Below are 22,991 nucleotides of genomic sequence, written 5' to 3'. Positions count from 1 at the left end.
TCTTTCATTTGTGGCTTGTATCCTAGACTTGAATCTATAAACCAATATTGAGTACGACATTAAATTAATAAAAGATAGTATGCAACCTAATGGATGGATACCATATGAATGCTATGATTCAAAAATTATAGATATTTCATTTTGTAATGACACCTTATCTTTACTAGTAGTCAAGTGGTAGCTTGGTGACATTTACTTTATTTTTCATTTTCAAAGATACTATAAGGGATTCAGGAGGGATTCAAAGGATCAATGGAATGGATCATTATGTAAATACCATGTGTATCAATTGTAAATACCTTGGTATTGGGTGAGAATTGATTTGAAACATAGGTGAAATTATAGATACTAGGGAGGATGAGTCATATACACGTCCATGTGTGCTCAATAAATAAGAGAGACCACACGTGAAGTAAATTAGAATTTAAGAAGATTGGGAGGATAATTATGACAGATGAAAAATAACATTTTCCATGGATACTTGAGAATATACACCAAGAAGCTGCAAGAAACTATTCCTCCAAGGAAATCATGAAAGAGGAGCACATATATGCTATAAAATGCACAACAAATAACAGTGATGGGGAGAGACAAATTTGCCAAGTATCCAAAAGCTACTTGAGGGGTCCCAAAGAGGGACTGGTGATCAAACTAGGTCTAATGTGGTTGCAATTTAAATAGCTAAAATATTTCATATAAATGGGTGGCACTCTAGCTCCACTTTAATCTGAGCACTACATATTAGGGGGTCTAAAATTTCTAAAGGAGGGAATGAGGGAGGGAAAGGTGATCAAAATGTGTGTTATGACATATGACTAACTGCTTGTACACTCTTAAGGTATCTTATAACTTAAGGCTCTCTTCGATGCCTAGATTGTGTATTTTGGGCCTAGGTGGTTCAATACGTTTCATTAGAAAAATGCAATCAAGAGGATCCAATCTATCTCCATTTTGGTGCACAATGTGTATGATGGAGTTCTTGCAAGTGATTGAAAAGTAGTAATCTTAGTATCCCTATAAATTATTACTACTTCGAATGCATGTGAGGTGAGACACACAATTCTATGGCTAGAACCTATGTTTTGAGTACCGCTAGTAAAGACATACTTTGCTAAATTTTTTATTCAAGGTTCAAATTCCCTCGTACACCTCGACTTTAACTATCACCACCATCATAGAGAAGGGAGGGAATCTTGATAGCCTTAAATCACTTGTATCTAGTCCAATGATCTACTTGTAACTACTCATATGCAATGATTTTGAACCCATCATTGTACACCGCTTAACAAAGTAGAAGAAAAGTCAACAATAGCAACTCAGTTGATTTGGATGTTGGCTCTCTTGAGTAGCTTTTCACCTATAAGTCCCCATAATGGATGACCTAGTTAAGTGTTGGGAGTCACTTGTATCTACTCATATGCAATGATTTTGAATCCATTTTTGTACACTGCTTAACAAAGTAAGAAGAAAAGTTGACAATAGCAACTTAGGTTATTTGAATATTGGCTCTCTTGAGTAGCTATCCACCTATAAATCCCCATAACGGATGACCTAGTTAAATGTTGTTTCTTGGGCTATGCCCGCACCCACCTTACCCCCCTATCCCTTGTATGAGTGTGATGTGTGTGAGTCTTTATTTTTAAAGGAAAACGGGGGGGGGGGGGGGGGGGGGACTACACTTTGAAATATTAGATTGGGGCATATATCCATTGGTTTTGAATGAGTTTTGAATTCTTTTCAATCCAAGATGACCTATTTGGATCTCACCTAATTCCTCCATTAGTTTCGAGATCTATCATTACCATATACCTATTCTAAAGGCCTTTAATCTCAATTTGTTATTCCATACATATAACTTGACCTAAGATGAAATCTAATTGAAAAGGCCTTTATTTTTTTAATTTAGAAACTCAATTGAATATTTTTTCAAGGGAGAGATTCAATTGATTTCTTAAGTGAAAGGTGGAGCTATGCCACTTAAATAAATTTCAAAATTAAACTTTTCATACAAATGGAGGTTTTCCACCAAGGACTTCCTCCAATTACTCATGGGGTCTTTCACTAGGCACATGAGATGTTGTAGAATAACTATTGCACATGGGTTTTTAATTCTTACCCACATAAATAGAAGGTGAGGGGTATCTTCCCCCATAAATTGAAGGAAGTCCTCAATATTCAATCTCTTCCTTAAAAACTCCCCTCCCCTTCCCCCCTTGCTTTGCCACCCATTTTTTGCTAGTTAATATATTTTTAAATTCTCTTTAGTTGGGGTCTAGTCAAGTAGCTCAAAATAAGATAGCATTGAGAGGCATACCCTAGAAATGACAAAATGTCAACAAGATGGTCACCCATACCTTATGAGTACATAATGTAAATTTTAGGATGTAGAAAACATGCTTTGTCTCATAATATCTAATGGAGAAGAAGATAAATCATCTCCATTATGGAGCCAATAATTATTGTGCATCAACATTTGTAGCTTTAGCACTCTATTATTTTTGTTATTTGAATGCTTGTAATGCTATGCCCATCATTTTCTTAATAAATATGCTTTTCTTTGAAAAAATAAAAAATATTAAGAGAGGTTCATGAGGTGGTAATGTGCCCATCATTAGGGAAAAAGGGAACTCATTTTGGGGCCCTGTAAGAAATTCACTATTTTTTGATTTATTTCTCTCCTAAAAGACCTCAAAAATAGTAAAATACGGAAACGTGGCTCAGATTTGTCAGTAAGGACTACAGAACTGTCAATTCAAAAAGGAATAAGATAATCTTTTGTCTGACTAACACGATTTTGTATTAAATATCCTCTTAGATTTTTTTTTGTTTACCAAAGATTCCGCATCTCTTTGGCCGACGTGTGCAGGTCTTTCATTAAGAGTCCATCACTGAACTTAGTGATTGCAAGTTTTCAAAATATTCACATGGATACCGCCACACTTCCACGATTCATGTTACAAAATGACTATGAGATTGAAAAACAAACTTCGCAACCTGAGGAGCACAAAAAATGGCCGATACTAGTGAGTCACTATCTGAGAAGAAGCGATTACACCATCTTCACATCGACTTGGAAGAACAATATGCTCCAGCACAAAAAAGACAAAAGGATACGGTGCTGAATGCTCAACAGCGGGAAAATATGAGAAGAGAAGGGCTTCAACATATTGACTTATGGTGCGATGGAAGCATATATCCAAAATGTCAAGTAAAAAACTCTACACCTCCATTTGTCAATCCCACCACATTACTGAGGTTTGCCGACGATGGACAAAATGGACTTCTTGGTTATATTTCAGCGCAGTCTGCATTTGCGGAAACGTATAAAATGATGTACCTACAAGAAAAGGGGGCCAAGATGGAGGAGATAGCCATTCGTGCAAAATTGGAGCAGCAGTTGCAGAATGAAATCGAGGAGCATTCAAAGAGTAAAAAAGAATTGACAAGAGCAAGAAAGAAGAGAACCGTGCTTGGAGACAGACAACGTAGCAGGAAGATTAAAAACATTGCAAATTTGAAGGCTGGGACTGGTGGATGCAAGCAACGAATTCAGGAAGCAAGGTTAGATTGAAATTTATCATTTTGTATACTCAAAAAGGCTCTCTTCCAGACTATATCTATTTCATTGATTGTCGCAAAATAAGAATGGAGGTGCTGAATAATATAGTCATATTGTGTTGTTATTACAGGAAATTATTGGAGCCTGCAAAAGAAAATATGGACCCGAACCTTCTTCCTGTTAAACAAATGAAAGGATTGCTTTCTTGCGGTGTAGCAAAAGGTTTGATTGAGGAAAAAAAATACAAAACAGTCAAACGCAATGTTGTAGAGGACTTTGTATCCAATAATCAAGTTGATGGCACTATAATCCAATAGGCTCTTGATGTTAGTGGAGTTAGCAGGAAGGGATATAGTTCGATTTTCCATGCGATATCCTCAACTTTGAAAAATCAAAGGATTAAACGAGTTTTACTGCCAAATCCAGCAACCGTGTGGAGGATAAGAGGTCATTTGAATGAAAGTATAGATGAATTTATTGGGCAATATATCCATATTGAAGAAATATTTCATGGTGTTAAAGGAACCACTGTGTATGATCCTTGGAACAATATATTTTTAGATCTGCAACAACTTCAAAAAAGAATGGTCGAGTTTTATGGAATAACATTTGAGGAGTGCAAAGGCATTTTGAAATTTGTTATCAAACTGGATGAGTGTGAGGTTGTAAAGGAAAAGAAAATGGAAAGAGTTACTATTACATTGATGAATGGAGCGATTGATACATCATTGACTGAAGCGAGTTCGAAGTATTTTAGTGTGCAGTCAGAGAAACACATATGGTGGTTAGGCTCGTTCCAGGTATGATCATGGGTTGTTTTATACTTGATTTTGGTCATTGTTTTCAAATCTGATATAGTAATACTTTTGTTTTCTATAATCTCACAGGTGAAGACCGAAGACCATGAAACACTAGATTGGGTGTTTCATCACACGGAAATACCAACAATAATCAAAAGACAAGTGCAAGGCGAGAATCTCCATGTTGCAGGAAAAGGTAATTTTCAAGTAGAGTGGCACATGGCCGGGGATCTTAAAACACTTAAGTGCATGTATAACATTAGTAAAGGAGGCAACTCAAAGTCTCCTTGTCTTTACTGCAAAGAATCAGCTCAAGTAATGGATTCAAAATGGTGGAAGAGAGCACCTAATAGAGATAAAGTTGACCCTGACTTCAAGGCCATTCTGGACATTCCACTATGTAATGTTCACATCTGCACATTGCATGGTCTATGTCGAATTATTGAGAAATTGGTATTTTTATATATTGGATTTGCTTGGAAACTCCGTCCCGAAAAAAATAGAAAGGATGCTCTTCAAGCATTGGAAAAAGTGTTATCCGATATAGGTCTGCATGGAGGAGATGTTCAAATCACAAAGGATTTTAAAAAGTCTACCAATGGCAAGGAGGTACCAATCAAGCCCTCTATTGGTGGTGTTAAGGCAAGAAGATTCTTGTCTCGACCCAAACACAGTAAGCAAGTAAGGCAAGGTAGAGCAGTTTCAAAGATTAATTATGGATTGTGGAAGCAAGTCCATAATGCTGTGAAAGATCATGAGGCAGATGGGGAAGCACGAAATAGGAAGGCAGAGGTGTGGAGGTCTCTTGATCAACTCTTCATGTTCTGTGACAAAGTAACATGGACAAAGAGTGATTACAAGAACTTTGAGGAGGCAATTAAACATTTTGGAAAGTCAATGAAAGATGCGTGGACAACCTGCAATATAACTCACTACATGGTAAGGTTATGTCTTTTTCTTTTACTTAAGTGTGATCTTCTTTTTTTTTATTACTTACTATGCATTCTTATGTCTTACAGCATATCATATACAACCACCTTCCCTATTTTGTCAAAAAGTATGGATGCCCAGCTATTTGGTCTACCCAAGGCATGGAGAAGTCTCACTACATGGCACGTAATGCATTTTTTAGACACACACAACACTATGGAGGGAGTCAGAAGGCGAATAGTCTGAAGGAAGTCTTCCAATGGTTTTACTGAGGCATACTACAAAGGTTGCATGCTAAAAGAAAAGTTGCTAGCTCCAAAATCAAGCTTGCTTTTCTTCTAGCCCAAAAGCAAAGACGAAGACAAGCTCTAGACAATTCAATTGCAGCAGAGAGACATAGACAGTGGAGGGAATCGAAGATATTTAGAAACCATAAATGGACAAGTAAACATGAATAGGACTCATTTGTAACTTATTGGTGTTATGTCCACATGTTTTCAAACTCATTCAATAGAAATTTTTTTAGTGGAACAAGTGACTCTTGGTGTTATGCATGAAAAAAATTTCAATGTGAAACATATGATCTGAACTTAATACAATTTGTTTACAATTTCAATATATTGTTCATTTAATATTTAACGACACCACTCTATGTAAATGTACAAATCATTTCATCATCAACTTATTAATCATTTATACAAGATCATACCAGATATCAAAGACTTTATACAAATCAGTTCAAATTTAATATAATGTTTGTGCTATATTCGATGACTAAATCCTTTTTCTCCCAGGGCCTGTTCATCGGAACTCTCTTTTTGATCTTGATTGGAGTCTTTTTCTTCTTTATTGGCTTGATGTCGACTGTCTCTTTATCCTTTTCTTCAGCTCTCTCCACCTGTTCCTCTTCTTGGACTGTGTGGCCTGATGCAATCATGGGTGGCTCTCGAAACCTTACGACCTGGTGTTTTCCATAGCCCTCCAGATATTTGGGGTCCTTAACACCACATGCTAATGCATAAGAAGTGTAAGACAAAAAGTAAGCGGCCCTAGAGGCCTGCTTATTCACATAATCTCCAAATATATCTATGGCAGACAACCTCTCTATCAAAATGATCTTTTCCTTTTGCCATGAAAGAGCATGTCCACCTAAAGCCCTGGACAAACATTTTAGGAAGTAAACAATGGCTTCTCCATTGTTGCTCAACTGCCTATGGTAAATCAAGATCTTGGCACTGCCTAGATCATGAATATAATGAGCTAGGCCTGACATTTTGCGAAACCCAACCTGCCTGCTTCCACTTGATCTCTGGAGGAATGTGTCATCCTCAATTTGTAGCTGCAACATATCAAAGGATTGGAGTGAGACAATACACAACCTACAAAACTAAAGTTAAGCAGAAGTCAAAGTATATGATTTGAAGTACCTTCTCATTTTCATCAGCAACAAGCAGTTCATCTTTCCAAAGATTTATCCCTCTCCCTTCTTGTTCAGCCTCTTCTCTAGTCTTTTCTGTGTATAGAGCTGAGAGATTCATAGCTTCCTGTGTGAGCTGGAAGGCAGCTTCATCTGGCTCTTGGAACTTTTCAGCCTCTTTGAAACAAAATGAAAGGGCCTCTATAGGATCAAACATTGTTTCCAAAGCCAGAAGTGAATGGTCATCCTCTATGCCAACCTCCTTGTCAAGCCTTGAAGCCTGGGCAATAAGGGAAATGGCATAGTCCTCCCTCAAATCAAACATACACTCTATATCATGGAGGAAAACATAATCCTTTCCACCAATCAACACACCTGGAAGCATGGGCACTGCATAGTTGCTGCTCTGAACATCAAAATCTTCAACTGGCTCTGCTCCCCTCAGAGTTTTTTTCCTCAGTTGAACAAGGTCAAGAGCAGCCACTTGCAGCCCCTCATCCTGAAGGTTGATATCTTCTTCTTGCTCTGCCATTTCAGAGCCCAAAGAAACATCCTCCTTTTCAGAAGCTTCAGATGTGTCTTCTTCTTCTGTTTCCTACCCTTGTTCATCCAAAGACTCCTGACTGAAGACAATGTACATAAGAAATGCCATGCTCTCCTCCAGCACTCTGCACTTTCTGGTGTGCAAAGTACAGTTGAATTTATAGTGATCAGGCAGGCTGTCAAATCTTCTGCTCACATGGTACCTCAGCCTGTCATTGGAGACAATATGATTAAGGTGTACAAAAACCTTTTCACCTCCCACAATTCTTCCTGCCTCTGTCAGTTCTTTGAAGGCATCCCAATAGTCTGAAAGAAAATCTTTGTGTTGCTCCAGTACAGAGCTCATTGAGAACTCCATGTTGAAAATACTGTGGTATAAATGGAAGTTACTCTGAGCCTTGCATTTGTGAAGAAACTCAAATAGGAGCAAATCTGGAGAACTGTCCTCTTCTGGTTCCATTTGTTTTTTGATGGAAGAATCAGCACTCTGCTCCAGCCTCTTCTTTTTGCCTGTTCAAAAACTTATATACTATGAATTCTATATGCTGACATATGCAATCAGTGAATGCATTGTATATCACCAGATAATTCCTTCATGACATCTCATCACTCACCTGGTGATTGCTGTGGTCTAATTATAGCAGCAGAAAAGTCCAGCTTCCTCTTGAAAGGTGGGGCCTGGGAGCCAGCTGTTCCAAAACAAAAACATTTCTCATCATCAAGGAAGATTTCCACAGGGCTAAAGATAGCAAATTAATGAGGTAGAGGTGAGAAACAAATAATACATAGGAATTTGCAGCAAAATGCGATATGGGATGTTTAGAGAATTGTAAACCACTCTCCTCGCATTTTGTTGCAAATTCTCAAATTCTGTTCATGTGCATGTCAAATCAAGAACTTGGTTCATCTCAGTGATTCCTGGACACTATGATCTCATATGCAAGAGAAATAATGGAATGAGTGAAACTATTCATGAGGAATGTGTCAACAACAGGAATTTGCAGCAAAATGCGATATGGGCTGTTTAGAGAACTATAAACCACTCTCCTCGCATTTTGTTGCAAATTCTCAAGTTCTATTCATGTGCATGTCAAATCAAGCACTTGGTTCATTTCAGTGATTCCTGGACACTATGATCTCATATGCAAGAGAAAAAATGGAATGAGTGAAACTTTTCATGAGCAAGGAGTCCACAACAGGAATTTGCAGCAAAATGCGATATGGGCTGTTTAGAGAATTCTAAACCACTCTCCTCGCATTTTGTTGCAAATTTCTTGTTTCTATTCATATCAACCTACAATCTAATTTCTGGGTGATTTACCACATTGTGGAAGAAGGATGGAGCTGAGTGAAGACATTGGGACATCAAAAATCCAATGGATGGAAGAAATAAATGTTGAAAAACATTGAAACCAAACTAGAACTCTGACCTTTTTTTTCCTTTTCCATGCTGATTGAGTTGCACTGGTAAATCTCCTGCTCTTTCTCTAGCTTGAACCTTGCACTCTAGGTAACTTGGAGATCTGGCAGTACTGTCTTCAGGCAGGTTGCAGTCTGGATGGAGTGTGCTGGGTAGGAAAGGATCAGAGAGAAAGGATCAGGAGAGAGTCGTGGCAGGGATGAGAGATTGGAATCCAGGGGAGGGAAAAGTGGTTGTGGTATTCATGATGAAATAATGAATGGCACAAGTTCCAAGGAATAAAGTGTACTTTCACACGTGCCAGATTTCAAACTCCAAGAGATCTGGGTCCCATCCACACGTGTGAAAAACGACTAGATTCCACACGTGTGGGATTTAGTGATTCTTTAATTCTATTTGCACTTCTTTGTGGTATCCTATTTTAGAAATCTTGCCCTCCAGTCTCTGCTCTCTTGCCTCCCTACCTCCATACTCTGCAGCATCAGCATCTTGTCCAGCAACACAGAATCATCCTCAGCACAGATTACTCCTCAGCAGCACAGCACATCCACAGATAGACTCCAGGTCAGTAACAATGGGTTCTCCCCTTAGTCTCTGCAATCTTTTTGCCTAAAATAGAAAAAATACATACTGTATGGAAATGCATAGACTCAAACCAAGACAGAGAAATCACTGTAGGAAAGCAGATCTTCAAGTGTGATATTTGCATGTGATCTTCTTGCATAACCTCCATTCATACTGTATTTGGTTGGAGAAACATAGAAATCACTGTAGGAGTGCACCAACATGTCATTTAAAAAATTTGCAGCAAAATGCGATGTGGACCTGTTTGAAATTCCAAACTGCTCATATCGCATTTTATTGCAAATTTCTCTATTTGGCTTCTTCCACCCCTGTGATTGCCTTCTCTTTGTGAGAACATGTTCTGGTTTTTTGACTTCCATAGCTGTAGTCTTCTTGCATAAACTCCATTCATACTGTATTTGGCTGGAGAGACAAAGAAATCACTGTAGAAGTTCACCAGCATGTCATTTCAGAAATTTGCAGCAAAATGCGATGTGGACCTGTTTGAAATTCCAAACTGCTCATATCGCATTTTATTGCAAATTTCTCTATTTGGCTTCTTCCACCTCTGTGATTGCCTTTTCTTTGTGAGAACATGTCTGGTTTTGTGACTCCCCTTAGTCTCTGCAATCTTCTTGCCTAAAATAGAAAAATTACATCCTGTATGGAAATGCATAGGCTCAAACCAAGATAGAGAAATCACTGAAGGAATGCAGATCTTCAAGTGTGATATTTGCATGTGATCTTCTTGCATGACCTCCATTCATACTGTATTTGGTTGGAGAAACATAGAAATCACTGTAGGAGTGCACCAGCATTTCATTTAAAAAATTTGCAGCAAAATGCGATGTGGACCTGTTTGAAATTCCAAACTGCTCATATCGCATTTTATTGCAAATTTCTCTATTTGGCTTCTACCACCCCTGTGATTGCCTTTTCTTTGTTAGAACATGTTCTTCATGTCTGTGATCTCTTTCCAATCCTTTGTATGCAGTTTTTCAGAGTGATGGCAAGAACCAAATCAACTGCAAGGCAAGTTGGCAAAGGACCAGGTCTTGCAGCAACAGCAGCTGGGACAGGTTCCAAGAAGTTTAGTGTGCCTCCAAAGGGAAGAGCTTCACATGGCAGGAAGGGTAAGCCAATGAGCTTGCTCAAGCAAAAGGCCAAAAGATTGAATAAGGGTGCAGGTGTGCTTAGGGAAATAAGGAGGCAACAGAAAGCCATAGGTTTTGCAATACCCAAAGCACCCTTTCAAAGACTGGTGAGAGAAATTTGTGACAGTTGGAACCTTGGGTTCAGGTGGAATAGAACTGCCATTCTTTCCTTGCAGGAAATGGCAGAGGATTACCTGGAGAAATATTTTGAGGATGCAATGCTTGTAGCAGCCCATGCTCACAGGGTGACTTTGATGGCCAAAGATTTCAACACTTTGTCCAGAGTGAGATGGAGATATGACAAGCTGGTTCATCCTGTGGAATGGCAGGACATCAAAATGAGAGATATATTGCTAATTCCACCTACAAGGAAGGTCAAGGTTGATGAGGTAAAGGTTGTTGAGGTAACACACTCAAAGAACACCAGAGGGAAGGCTGCTTATGAGGACTCACTGAAGCAGCAAGTAAAAGAAACAAAATCTGTTATAGATGTGGAGACTGGAAAGAAGGAGCTACACATACATAGAAGGTTGAAGGAGCTGGGCCCTGATGTAGTTGTACATATTGAGGATGAAGTTTCAGTCAATGATTTTGATTTGACAAAACAATGCTTAGCAGCATTGGCTAACAAGAATGAGTATTGCTCAGATACTATCATTCTTGCAATGCTCTAGTAAGTGTCTTTAAATTTTACATTTTTTGCAAATCAATCCTCCTTGTAACTCTTTTATAACCTACCCTAATTATGTTCTGATCCTATGCAGCATGATGAGAAGCTGGCTTCATCCCTCTGTACAACATATAGTCCATATTGTTGATCCAGCCATTTCTTCTAGATTAAGAGATGCAAAGGAGACTCCCATGAGTATTTCCAGCTGGTTCAAACACTACAATTTTGAAGTAATTGACATTTTGCTACTTCCATATCATAGCAGGTATGTGGGTGACTACTTCTTTTAAGATTCTTCTTTAATATTGGGAACTCTTGTAGCCTTTCATTTGCTTATGCTTTTTTCCTTATGCAGTGACCACTGGAGTTTTGTGTCTATTGACATCCAGCAGAAGCAATGCTTTCTATTCAACTCTCTAAAAAACACACACAGAGAGCTGAAATTGTAAGTATTGTGTGTGCTTTTTGAACTCAAAACGTCATTATTTTGATACCATACTAACTAAATTATACATATTGCAGTTGTATTAGAAGGCTATTAGATGCATTGGATCATTGTCCTCCAAATGTCTCTCTGTTGGATTCAATAGAGCCATTAAGTCTAGAGGTAAAAAGTCTATTAAATGCTATGTCTTTGAACTTATTGAATAATTTTGTTTTGTGCTGATGCTCACAGTTTCTAACATTTTTTTCTAACTGTACAGACACCACAACAAAATGATTCAAGTAGTTGTGGATGGAGGGTGCTGATCAATGCAAAATATATACTTTCAAGCTACTTTGAAAAGGAACAGCCAGATCTGGTAAGGAAAAATACTTTTCATTTAGCTTGAAGATAATTCATAATGATACAAAGTGTTCTAAATTATCCTCTGCCATTGCAGATGAAAGAGGATAGCTTCAGCCCCAACTATGTACATAATTTTAGAGCTCATACAATTTTGAGGTTTTTGAGCTATGCCTCCCCCAAACCTATTGTAGCAGCTACTGTGGAGCTGGCTGAAAGCTCTAAAGTACAAGAAGGTGTCATACACCTTGATCCCACATATGAAGCACCTAATGTTGAGGACCAGAAGCCACAGGAGCAATCACAGAGTGCTGAGGAGGAGCAGACACAGGAGCAAAGACCTGCTGCTGATGTTGAGGAGAAGGTGGAGAAGCAGCAAAGAGAGGCTTCTGGGGCAGTGGAGGAGACAGGATGGAGCATGGACAAGATGGAGCAGCAGAGAGAAGATCCTCCAGAAAATGTAGAGCAGCCTCTGGATGAAACTGTACATAAATAGAAAATGGATGTTAGAAATATGTTCTACAGATTCAGCTAAACAATTCTGTACAAAATCTTACTTGATTGAATACAAAACCTTTCTTTATGGAGTATGTGTGATCTCAATTTTAAAATTTTCTATGTCTTTGCATTTAACTGAGCTCTCTCTTCTTCTGAGTAACTGCAAAAAAGCAATATGAATTAGAGTGGTAAATTAAACTAATAGCAATGCTTATAGAGACTAGGATAAATCAGATGGTGTACCTTTCTGTTCTTGTAGATAAATAAAAAGTCGTTTGAGATAGAACCTTCAGTCTCAAACAGAATGTCACTGCGTAATTGAGCTAGGGAGCAACATTCTCTTAACGAGATATTGGCTACCACATCACCATTCTCAAGAACATCAATATCAATAAGTTTATTTTGTGCACCAAACGACTCTTCATCTTGGTCCATTGGGACAAGCTTTGAGCCTAGCATTTGACTGCGCTTGTAATAAAAAGAGAAAATAAAATTTTGTGATGCAACCATGTACTTCAGTTGCATAGAAGGTTGGACCACCTCACAAAACACTGAACTACATGTCTTCTTATCCCAACCTTTATCCAAAAATTGTGGCATGCATGCCGAATTTGTTGTTTTAACTATGAACATTGTTTTTGAAACCTTTACTGGAAAGGTATTAAACAAGTCTACAAAAACTGTGAGAGGCATGCACAAAGAAATTTTTACTATCCTAGTGGCAATATTGGGCCTCAGAGCTTTCTGTACTTCTGTAAAAAGCTTCGCCCTATATGCCTCTGTAACACTAGAATGTGGGTGAGGCCAATCCACCGAATTCCACGCCGGAAGGTCTTGTTTTATTAATACACCATGTGTGTTAGCTTTGTCCAGCAACTGATAAAAATGATCAGTAAAAAATATACCCGATTGAGCTAGCTCTGTTGCACATCGACCTTGGTATTGTTGTTCTCCTATCGATCCATGCAGAACATCTATAAATCCCAGAATACAATCGATGTTTTGCCATGTCTCATACGATGAAGGATATAAATCTGAAATAAAGCAACACAAGAATGTCAATAAGTTAAGAGAGAAAGCTTCATCTTAAAAATCCATACACCTCATGAAGGAAAAAACCACAATAGAAAAATATACAATTAGGCCTGTGTTGCGGAAGATTTTTTGGATAGTCTCGCAAGACAAGTTCTTTATGCATGTACACGTGCTGAATCAAAACTTCTTTCACGGATATCTTCCCTTTGGTGATTTTAAAATCTCGTACTCTTCCCTTCCACGATGCCAAGAAAATGTTTTTTGTCTGGGGTCTTTTTCTTTTGCTAGGTTGCATGAGCACCCATGCTCCTTTCGAAACACTAAACCTTTCCCAAGTTCCTTCTGTTTTGACTGTACTTGAATTCTCTACCGACGAAATAGAAGAAGCAGGTCGACGGGGTAAGGATGTTTGGTATAATTCTGCCTTCGTAGCATTATCATCCACAGAGCGTCTTGCACAAGAACGGCCGTGGTTTTGGTTCACCATGGAGATTTTCTGAATCTGTAACAATAGCAAAGTAATGTAACTAAGATAACAATTTGAAGTTTCAAGAAAGAGAAAGTGGGCAAACAGATAGTTGACGAGAAACATCTTACTCTACACCAAACAGGATCAAGGGAGCAGTTTTGGAAAAGGAAGGCTGTTGCACAATGAGGCAATGGTGTAGAATGGTAGACCTTTCGCACGAAAGGCGGCACAATATTTGAAAATTCAAAGGAAGGTGGAAGCGGGAAGGATCTTGTCAGATAAAATGTCAGTTTAGATTCTATCTTCTTGTCCAAAGATCTTCTACGAATAAAAAACCAATCTCCTCATTACTGTAGCACGCTTGTACTTACATAAAGTATTGTTTCTTTTTTCTATTTTCTCTTATTTTCGTGAATTTTCAACGTTATGTTGGCCTTCTATTGATTGGTTGAGAGCTTATTTTTCCAAACCGTAAAAGGCCCCAAAATGAGCTCCCTTTTTTCCTAATGAATGTGTTAACAACCATGCTCTTGTAGCTAAGCATCAATCAAGTGTTTAATAGCACACATCGAGGGGCATTAGTATCCATCATTATGTATTAGCACTATCTCCTTAGAGGAAGTATACAATCAAGTGTTTAATAACACACATGGAGGGGCATTAGTATTCAACATTATGTATTAGCACTCTCCTTAGAAGGAGTATTCAAATGGAGAGTTGGATTTTCCTTTTGTGAATTTCCAATTTTATTTTATTTTTTAAAGGTAAACCAAGCTTCATCTTATTCATCTTTCACCTTCAAACCGAAACTTCCTTTTAATAGCCTAGCCCACCAAAAACTCACTTGCTTTCTCCCTTACATCCAAAAGGACCCACCTACCAACTAAAAATTCAAGGATACTCTTCACAAATGGGTTCTCACTAAGCATTTTGAAAAGATTAGAATCGTGCTCTCCGTCCAACTATTGAAGGTAAAATTTCAAAAGGTGTTTCAAATCTCTCTTACTACTTCACTTGTACTTCCATATGTTGAGAAAGAGAATGATGTTGTGATCTTAGTAGACAACCAAGATTTGATAGATGATTGCCTTGCGCAACTCTTGAAACCCTTCCATTTATGTGAAGATGTGAAAGTTTGTGAGAAATTTCCATAATCATCTACTCGTTTGACTATAAGAGTATCTATGGATCTTCTACTAAGGTTTTCAATGTTTAAAACTTTTTGAAGTTTATCTTTCATGAAGTAATAGTAAGCATTGTCACATAGTTCTTGAGTAAATCTTCATAGCTTGTACTAGATTGGCTGTCAATGTATTGTTCATGTTGGAACAAGTTTTTGAAAACAAGGCTCTTGCACCATGGTTGAACAACAACACATGATAAGTCTTGTGCTACCCTTACAACATTTCAGAACACTCATTGGGATTCTTTTAAGCACTAGCAAGTTCTAAATTCCAAAAGTAGAGGGAACAAGGGCAGCTCAAACGACATGTTTCCTAGAGGTTTTCACGGGGGAACTACACTTTGAAATATTAGATTGGGGCATATATCCATTGGTTTTGAATGAGTTTTGAATTCTTTTCAATCCAGGATGACCTATTTGGATCTCACCTAATTCCTCCATTAGTTTCGAGATCTATCATTACCATATACCTATTCTAAAGGCCTTTAATCTTAGTTTGTTATTCCAAACATATAACTTGACCTAAGATGAAATCTAATTGAAAAGGCCTTTATTTTTTTAATTGAGAAACTCAATTGAATATTTTTTCAAGGGGGAAATTCAATTGATTTCTTAAGTGAAAGGTGGAGATATACCACTTAAATAAATTTCAAAATCAAACTTTCCATACAAATGGAGGTTTTCCACCAAGGACTTCCTCCAATTACTCATGGGGTCTTTCACTAGGTGTTGAGAGTTCACGCTCAACATCATGTGATCATGTGTGCATAGCACCATCACGTGATCATATGTGCATAGCACTAACCTTATAGAGTGCTATAAAGGAAAGGGTTAGATCCCCTAACCCTAACCCTAAAAGGGTTTGTATATATTCTATTTTTTCAACTAATTCTAGTGTACAGTTAGTCATTTGTGGTGTGCTCTCTAGCTGTGCCCTCTCTCCTCATCTCCACTCTTCTCCTCTCCCCTCTTCATATTTTGTCATGGTATCAGAGCTTCCTTGTCTTCCGCTGAGACATTGAGATTCTTAAGAGTGTGAGATTGAGAGATTGAGAGATTGAGAGGTAGTCTTTCATTCCGTTCACTTCCGTTGAGTGAAGATTTTTGTTCATTGAAAGAGAGAAATTTCCTTCTCATTGAGAAGAATTTCCGTCTATGGAGAGAGAGATTCTTGAATTCCTTGAGAGATTTCCGTTGAGAATGAAAGTGAGAGCTTCGTGAACACTGAGTTTTTTGAAGCATTCCAAAGGTTTCATTGTTCTTCACTTTGTGAGCGAGAGCTTTGCTTCCCTACAATACGGGCTACTCTAGACAAAGAAAGCCTTTTCTACTTCAACGACGACTAAGAAAGACTGCAAGTTCCTACAAGCATCAACTAAGAGAGCGGCTTCTAGGAGAGACAGCAGCAAACGACTGCAACTTCCTCTCCAATGCATACAAGCTTTCGAAGGTAATCCAGTGCTCCTCTGCATTCCAGCCTCTCCAACACGTTGCTTTTGCCTCCATTAGCCGCCAAGTTCTAAGGCAAACCCCTACAACGAGCTCAACACAGCTCTAACGAGCTCCTCCGAGTGCTACAAGAGGAAGCGCGTTCTTTGGAGGTAGAGCTTATCGTAAGGGCCTCGTTGTAGAGATCCCGAGCACGAACGAGCTTACTTCGCTTGGTTGACAAGTCACAACCGCCGCTGTTGTTCAGAGTATCGTGCAGAAGGCTGGTCTCAAGAGCACAGATGTTGTGCTGGAGATTGGGCCTGGTACCGGTAACCTTACGATGAAGCTTTTGGAGGTGGCTAAGAAGGTGATTGCCGTCGAGCTGGACCCTCGCATGGTCTTGGAGCTGCAACGGCGCGTCCAAGGCAAAACCTATGCCAACCAACTGCAACTACAACAAACTCCATCCGAACGACTACGTAGCTCCAAAGCCCAGTGTCTTCAATGGCCGCCCCCTACTCCAAGGCATCCTTCATAGCACCAAACGACTGCTCAGCAAACGAACAACTGCAACAAGCTCCTACGCACCCAGGCGACCTCTCTCCTCATCGACAGAAATCCGCAGGCGGACGGAATCTTCCTAGATTCTGTCAGAATCTCAAAAGATTTCGATCGCTCTCCTAGCACCACGTGGCAGCGAGGGAGGATATCTTATCCTCAACCTCACCACATTGAGGTGTGGTCAGCCAAGTGCCACTTGTCAATCCTATCTGCCACGTCATCAGCCTATCCACACTGCCACATCAGCATTGACACATCAGCAATCCACGTCAACACTGCCACATCATCACCGACTGCCATGTCACCACCGATTGCCATGTCACCACCGACTGCCACATCACCTACCACATCATCAGTGACATGTCATCAGCCACATCACCTACCACGTCATCAGCCATGTCACCTGTGTCACGTCATCAAGGACACGTCATCAGTGCCACATCAGCATTGCCATGTCACCCTGCTGACATCATCTGTGTCAACTCAGCACTGCCACCTCAACAGTCCAGTCAGCACTGACCCCTACAGGCACAATCCCTTGCCAGGCACACTGTACACACACTACATGTGCACACTCCTGCCACCTCAGCACAGAGCTTCACTGGCACACCTCTTGTTAAGCACAATGCCACATCATCACTGCATATGACTCATAGTGACACATCATCATTGAGCACCATTTGCACTCCTTTTGCCCCTCCACCTAGATCAAGTCGTATCTCTTGATCCAAGAAGAATTTAAGGGTGCTCCAAAAAGGAAAGTCGCTCGTTTTTTCGTGCTCTACGTGCTCATCACATCACGTGCACATTTCAGCACAAGTTACACTCACATTTGTGCCTCGCCGACAAAACCACTTCCTTCACGCACATTTGCCTCTACATCGACGCATCTGACCCAGCACTTAAAAAGAACAAAAGAAAAGGAATTATTTGCTGCTCTTTCATCGATCGACGGTTGGTTTAGATCTAAATCAGAGTAGACTAGATCGCCATAGAGGGGACGCTTTGAATTTCCCCAAGTTGCCAATCTAAGCCATGCCCGAAATTCCCGACTAGTACCTACTTGGAGTCCATACACTCACATCCGATTTCACATCATTACATTATCTGAAACCTTACGTTCATCAGTTCAGTGAGCATACTTCAGAGTTCAGAGGCATTGCAAATCGATTCAGTGGGCAGATAGCACTTGATTTCACACACACATGCCACCATTGTAAAGCCTATTCGGCTATCTCATGGCATTGTGCACATCATTTTCAGCCTTGTAAAGCCTCTTGGCTATTCCCGGCATCATTGCCACAAGCCTTGTAGCACAGATCAGATCTTATATACTGCAATTCTATCTTCACCGACGGTACAGAGATTTCACTTGGCATCTTCAGTGTATTTGCAGTTGATTCATACAGAGTTTTCCAGAACATTTTTTGAGTACATTGTTTGCACCATGTCGACTAGCAACCTCAATCTGGAGGCATCTGCTAAGTTAGACAACTCCAATTACGGTACATGGAAATACCGAATGGAGACCATTCTTGTGCTTCAGGACAAATGGGAGTATGTCGATGGATCTATACCTAGACCATTGGCCGATCCAGCCACCAATAGCTCTACTCCATCTGTTGTCACAGTACCAGCAACGGGATCTACATCGGGATCTACATCTACACAAATAGTTTCCGCACCAGTAGCAGATCCTGCCATTGCCTGAGCTCAAGTAGAATGGGATAAGAAAGACAAGTATGCCTATCACCTGATCAAGCAGAATGTGCAAGATGTCATGCTAGGACAGCTCAACACAGTCAAGACATCAAAAGAAGCATGGGATATGTTCGTAGCTCTCTACGAGTCCAAGAACACATCCACCCTGAGAAACCAGATCAACCAGAGTTTCTGCAATAGCAATGAAACCGGTCATGCTTATGTACTCCGCATCAAAGACTACAACAATCAACTTGCAGCAGCAGGAGAGACTATGAATCCTGCAGAAATGGTTCAAGTAATCCTGAATGGACTAGGAGAAGGATATGAGAATCTAGTCCAGAGTATTGCCATCCAATGGCAAATTCCAACGCTGGAAGAACTTCAGTCAGTTCTTCTTGGTGAAGAACTCAGGACTCAGGCCATTCAAGCACGTAAAGGTCATTCTAATGATCAGGCATTCACAGCTTCAGACAGAAGCAGAGGCAAAGGCAGAAATAGAGGTAGATCATATTAGAAAAGTGGTCATCATCAACAAAGTCAAAATCAGCATCAGCATCAGCATCATCCTCAGCAACATCAGAATCAGCAAAGAGGAAATCATTCCAACCGAGGAAGATTCCAAGGACGAGGGAATGCATCCACCAATGTGTCAAACATTCAATGCAACTACTGTCACAAGTTTGGACACTATGAAAGAGATTGCCACAAGAAGCAGTACGACCAAGGCGGTCAATCCAGCAGTAATCGAGGGAATTCCCGAGGAAGAGGAAATCATCGTGGTGGACATTCTAGTCACAGTCATTTTGCAAATGAACATGGAAATATGTTTCTTGCAAGTGAGGAATTGCATCAGACTTATACAATGCACCTAGACACTGATTTCAATCCCAAAGAGGATTTCAGCTATCAAGTCAACCAAGTGGAACAGGATCCTTGGTATATCGACAGTGGTGCATCATCTCATATGACAAATCATCAGGAATGGTTCACAAAAATGAAGCCATTAGAAGGACAAAAGAATGTCATCTACACAGTAGACAATACACCGAATCTGGTTCAAGGGACAGGGGTTATCCCTATGAACAATTTCACTGGTACAAAAGGATTAGTCAAAGATGTGCTCTATGTTCCGAAGCTCAGCAAGAACCTTTTGTCAGTAGGTCAAATGACGGAACACAACTACAAAGTCATCTTCGACGGTGATGAATGCACTATCAGAGACAAATCCAAAAGAGGTCAGCTAGTAGCAAAAGGTGTCAAGGAAGGACACTTATACAGGATGCTAGCTACAGTACCAGATAAGCATGCCATGTCACCTCAAATACAACAGATGCCACTATCTGCAAAATGGCACAAGAGATTTGGTCATGTCAACTTCAAGTATTTGTTAGATCTCAGGAATCAGAATATGGCAATTGGGATTCCGAAGCTACAGTTTCTTGGAAAAGTTTGTGAAGCATGCTGCTTCGGCAAACAAAAGCGAACCAACTTTGTCAGAAGTACCTCTCGTGCACGAGGTATTCTTGATTTGATTCATACAGATGTATGGGGTTATGCCCAAACCCGCAGCATCAATGGTTCACTTTATTACTTGACCTTCATCGATGACTACAGCAGATATTGTTGGGTGTACTTTCTGAAAGAGAAATCTGAAGTGTTTGCCAGATTTCAAGAATTCAAAGCCATGGTAGAAAACCAGACAGGCAGAAAGATCAACGTCATGAGATCAGACAGAGGAGGTGAATACATGTCTTCAGCATTCATGAACTTTTGCAAAAATCATGGCATTCGAAGACAATTCACATGTGCAGATACTCCTCAGCAAAATGCAAGAGCTGAAAGGAAGAATGGGACTTTAGCAGACAGTGCTAGAGCAATGCTTAGTGAAAAGCATCTTCCGAATCAATATTGGGCAGAAGCAATAGCTACAGCTAACTACTTGCTTAATCAGATTCCTACCGAACCGATACAAGGTATGACTCCTTATGAAGCATTCACTGGACACAAGCCACGCATTGGGCATCTCCGCATATTTGGTTGCATAGCATATGCCCACATACATGATGATCATCGCAGGAAATTGGATGCAAAGTCACGCAAATGCATCATGGTTGGCTACAGTGAAGAGAGCAAAGCATACAAATTGTATGATCCCATCAACCGCAAAGTCATTATCTCCAGAGATGTAATCTTCGATGAGGAATCAGAATGGAAAACCTCATCTACACAGGAGATAGAAGCATCGACTTCACAGTCATCTACAGAACAGGTTGATGAAGAAGAGCAAGAATTGCCACCAACACCCCAAGCAGCACCACAGCAGCTCAGACGGTCTACTAGGGAAAGCAGACCACTAGCCAGATTGACATATGCTCAGAAAGGCAAAGCAATTCAGGTGGAAACCACCAACTATGCTCTTATGACTACCATCATGGCTACAGAAGAGCCAGTGTACTTCGAAGACGCAGTAGACAAGCCAGAATGGCAAACTACTATGAATGAAGAAATGGATGCTTTGTATAAAAATAACACTTGGGAATTATGTGACCTTCCACCAGGAAAGAAGGCCATAGCCAACAAATGGGTATACAAAGTGAAGTACAATCCAGATGGCAGTATTCAGAGATACAAAGCCAGATTAGTTGCAAAAGGATTTGCACAACAATATGGCCAAGATTATGATGAGACTTATGCTCCAGTAGCAAAGATGGATTCCATACGGTTCTTGATATCACTAGCGACACTCAGTAAATGGAATGTGTATCAGCTCGATGTCAAGAATGCATTTCTCATGGTTATCTAGACGAGGAAGTCTACATGCAACAACTCGCAGGTTATGTTGAACCAGGAAAGGAGAACAAGGTTTGCCATCTCAAGAAAAGTCTTTACGGCTAAAAACAAGCACCCAGAAGTTGGTACAGCAGAATTGACAAGTATTTTGCTGATCTGGGATACATGAAGTCCAATGCAGATCATACTCTCTACTACAAAGTTCAAGGGGAAGATATCACTATTGCACTTTTGTACGTAGATGATCTGATTGTGACAGGAAGCAAGGATAGCTTCATCAGAAAATTAAAACAAGACTTATCTGCAGAGTTCGACATGAAAGATCTTGGACTTATGCACTATTGTCTTGGAATTGAGTTCTGGAGAGATTCAGATAGCACATTCATGAGTCAGCTCAAGTATGTTGACAGTCTCCTGAAGAAGTTTCATATGGCAGATTGCAAGATTGCAGCCACTCCCATGGAACAGAGTTTGAAACTTACTAAAGATTCAGAAAAGCCTACAGTCAATGACAGATACTACAGGCAACTCATTGGATCTCTTATATATCTGACAATAACACGGCCAAATATTTGTTATGCAGTAAGCTCACTAGCACAGTTTATGGCAAATCCAAAACAGTCTCATTGGAATGCAGCCAAAGAGTCTTGAGATACATCAGAGGTACAAGACAGTTTGGGATAGAATACAGAGGAAGTCATCCACGGTTGCATGGATACTGTGACAGTGACTATGCTGGAGATCATGAGACCAGGAGATCGACACAGGGATATGCATTTTTCCTTGGTCAAGGTGCTATATCATGGTTGTCAAACAAACAACCAACTGTTTCTTTGTCTTCGACTAAAGCAGAATATAGAGCACTCACTACAGGTGCATGTGAGGCTATATGGCTCCGAAGACTATTGTCAAAAATAGATTACTTTGATGAGTCAAAGCCAACAACAATATACTGTGATAATCAATCGGCTCAAGCATTGGCCAAAAATCCAGTATATCACTCCAGGACAAAGCACATTGATGTCAGAGAGCACTTGTGTTACTTGGTGACATCACACTGCAGCATTGTGATAGCAAAGAGAATGTTGCAGACATCTTTACCAAACCACTCGGTAAAGAGCTATTCGAGAAACACTGACTAGCTCTTGGTTTGATGCAGAGGAAGGACATTCCCATTAAAGGGGTGTGTGGAATGTAATGCTCAGTCCTTCTTCGATTCCCTAGAATCATCATCTTGAGGGAAGGCCTACTTCATGATGTTGATCTTGAGGGAAGGTGTTGAGAGTTCACGCTCAACATCATGTGATCATGTGTGCATAGCACCATCACGTGATCATATGTGCATAGCACTAACCTTATAGAGTGCTATAAAGGAAAGGGTTAGATCCCCTAACCCTAACCCTAAAAGGGTTTGTATATATTCTATTTTTTCAACTAATTCTAGTGTACAGTTAGTCATTTGTGGTGTTCTCTCTA

The sequence above is a fragment of the Dipteris shenzhenensis genome, chromosome 21, assembly GCF_047967505.1.
Source record: "Dipteris shenzhenensis isolate YYH24624 ecotype China chromosome 21, Dip_SZ_1.0, whole genome shotgun sequence".
Taxonomy (NCBI): Eukaryota; Viridiplantae; Streptophyta; class Polypodiopsida; order Gleicheniales; family Dipteridaceae; genus Dipteris; species Dipteris shenzhenensis.
The sequence above is the reverse complement of the archived record's forward strand: the minus strand, read 5'-3'. Positions refer to the sequence as shown.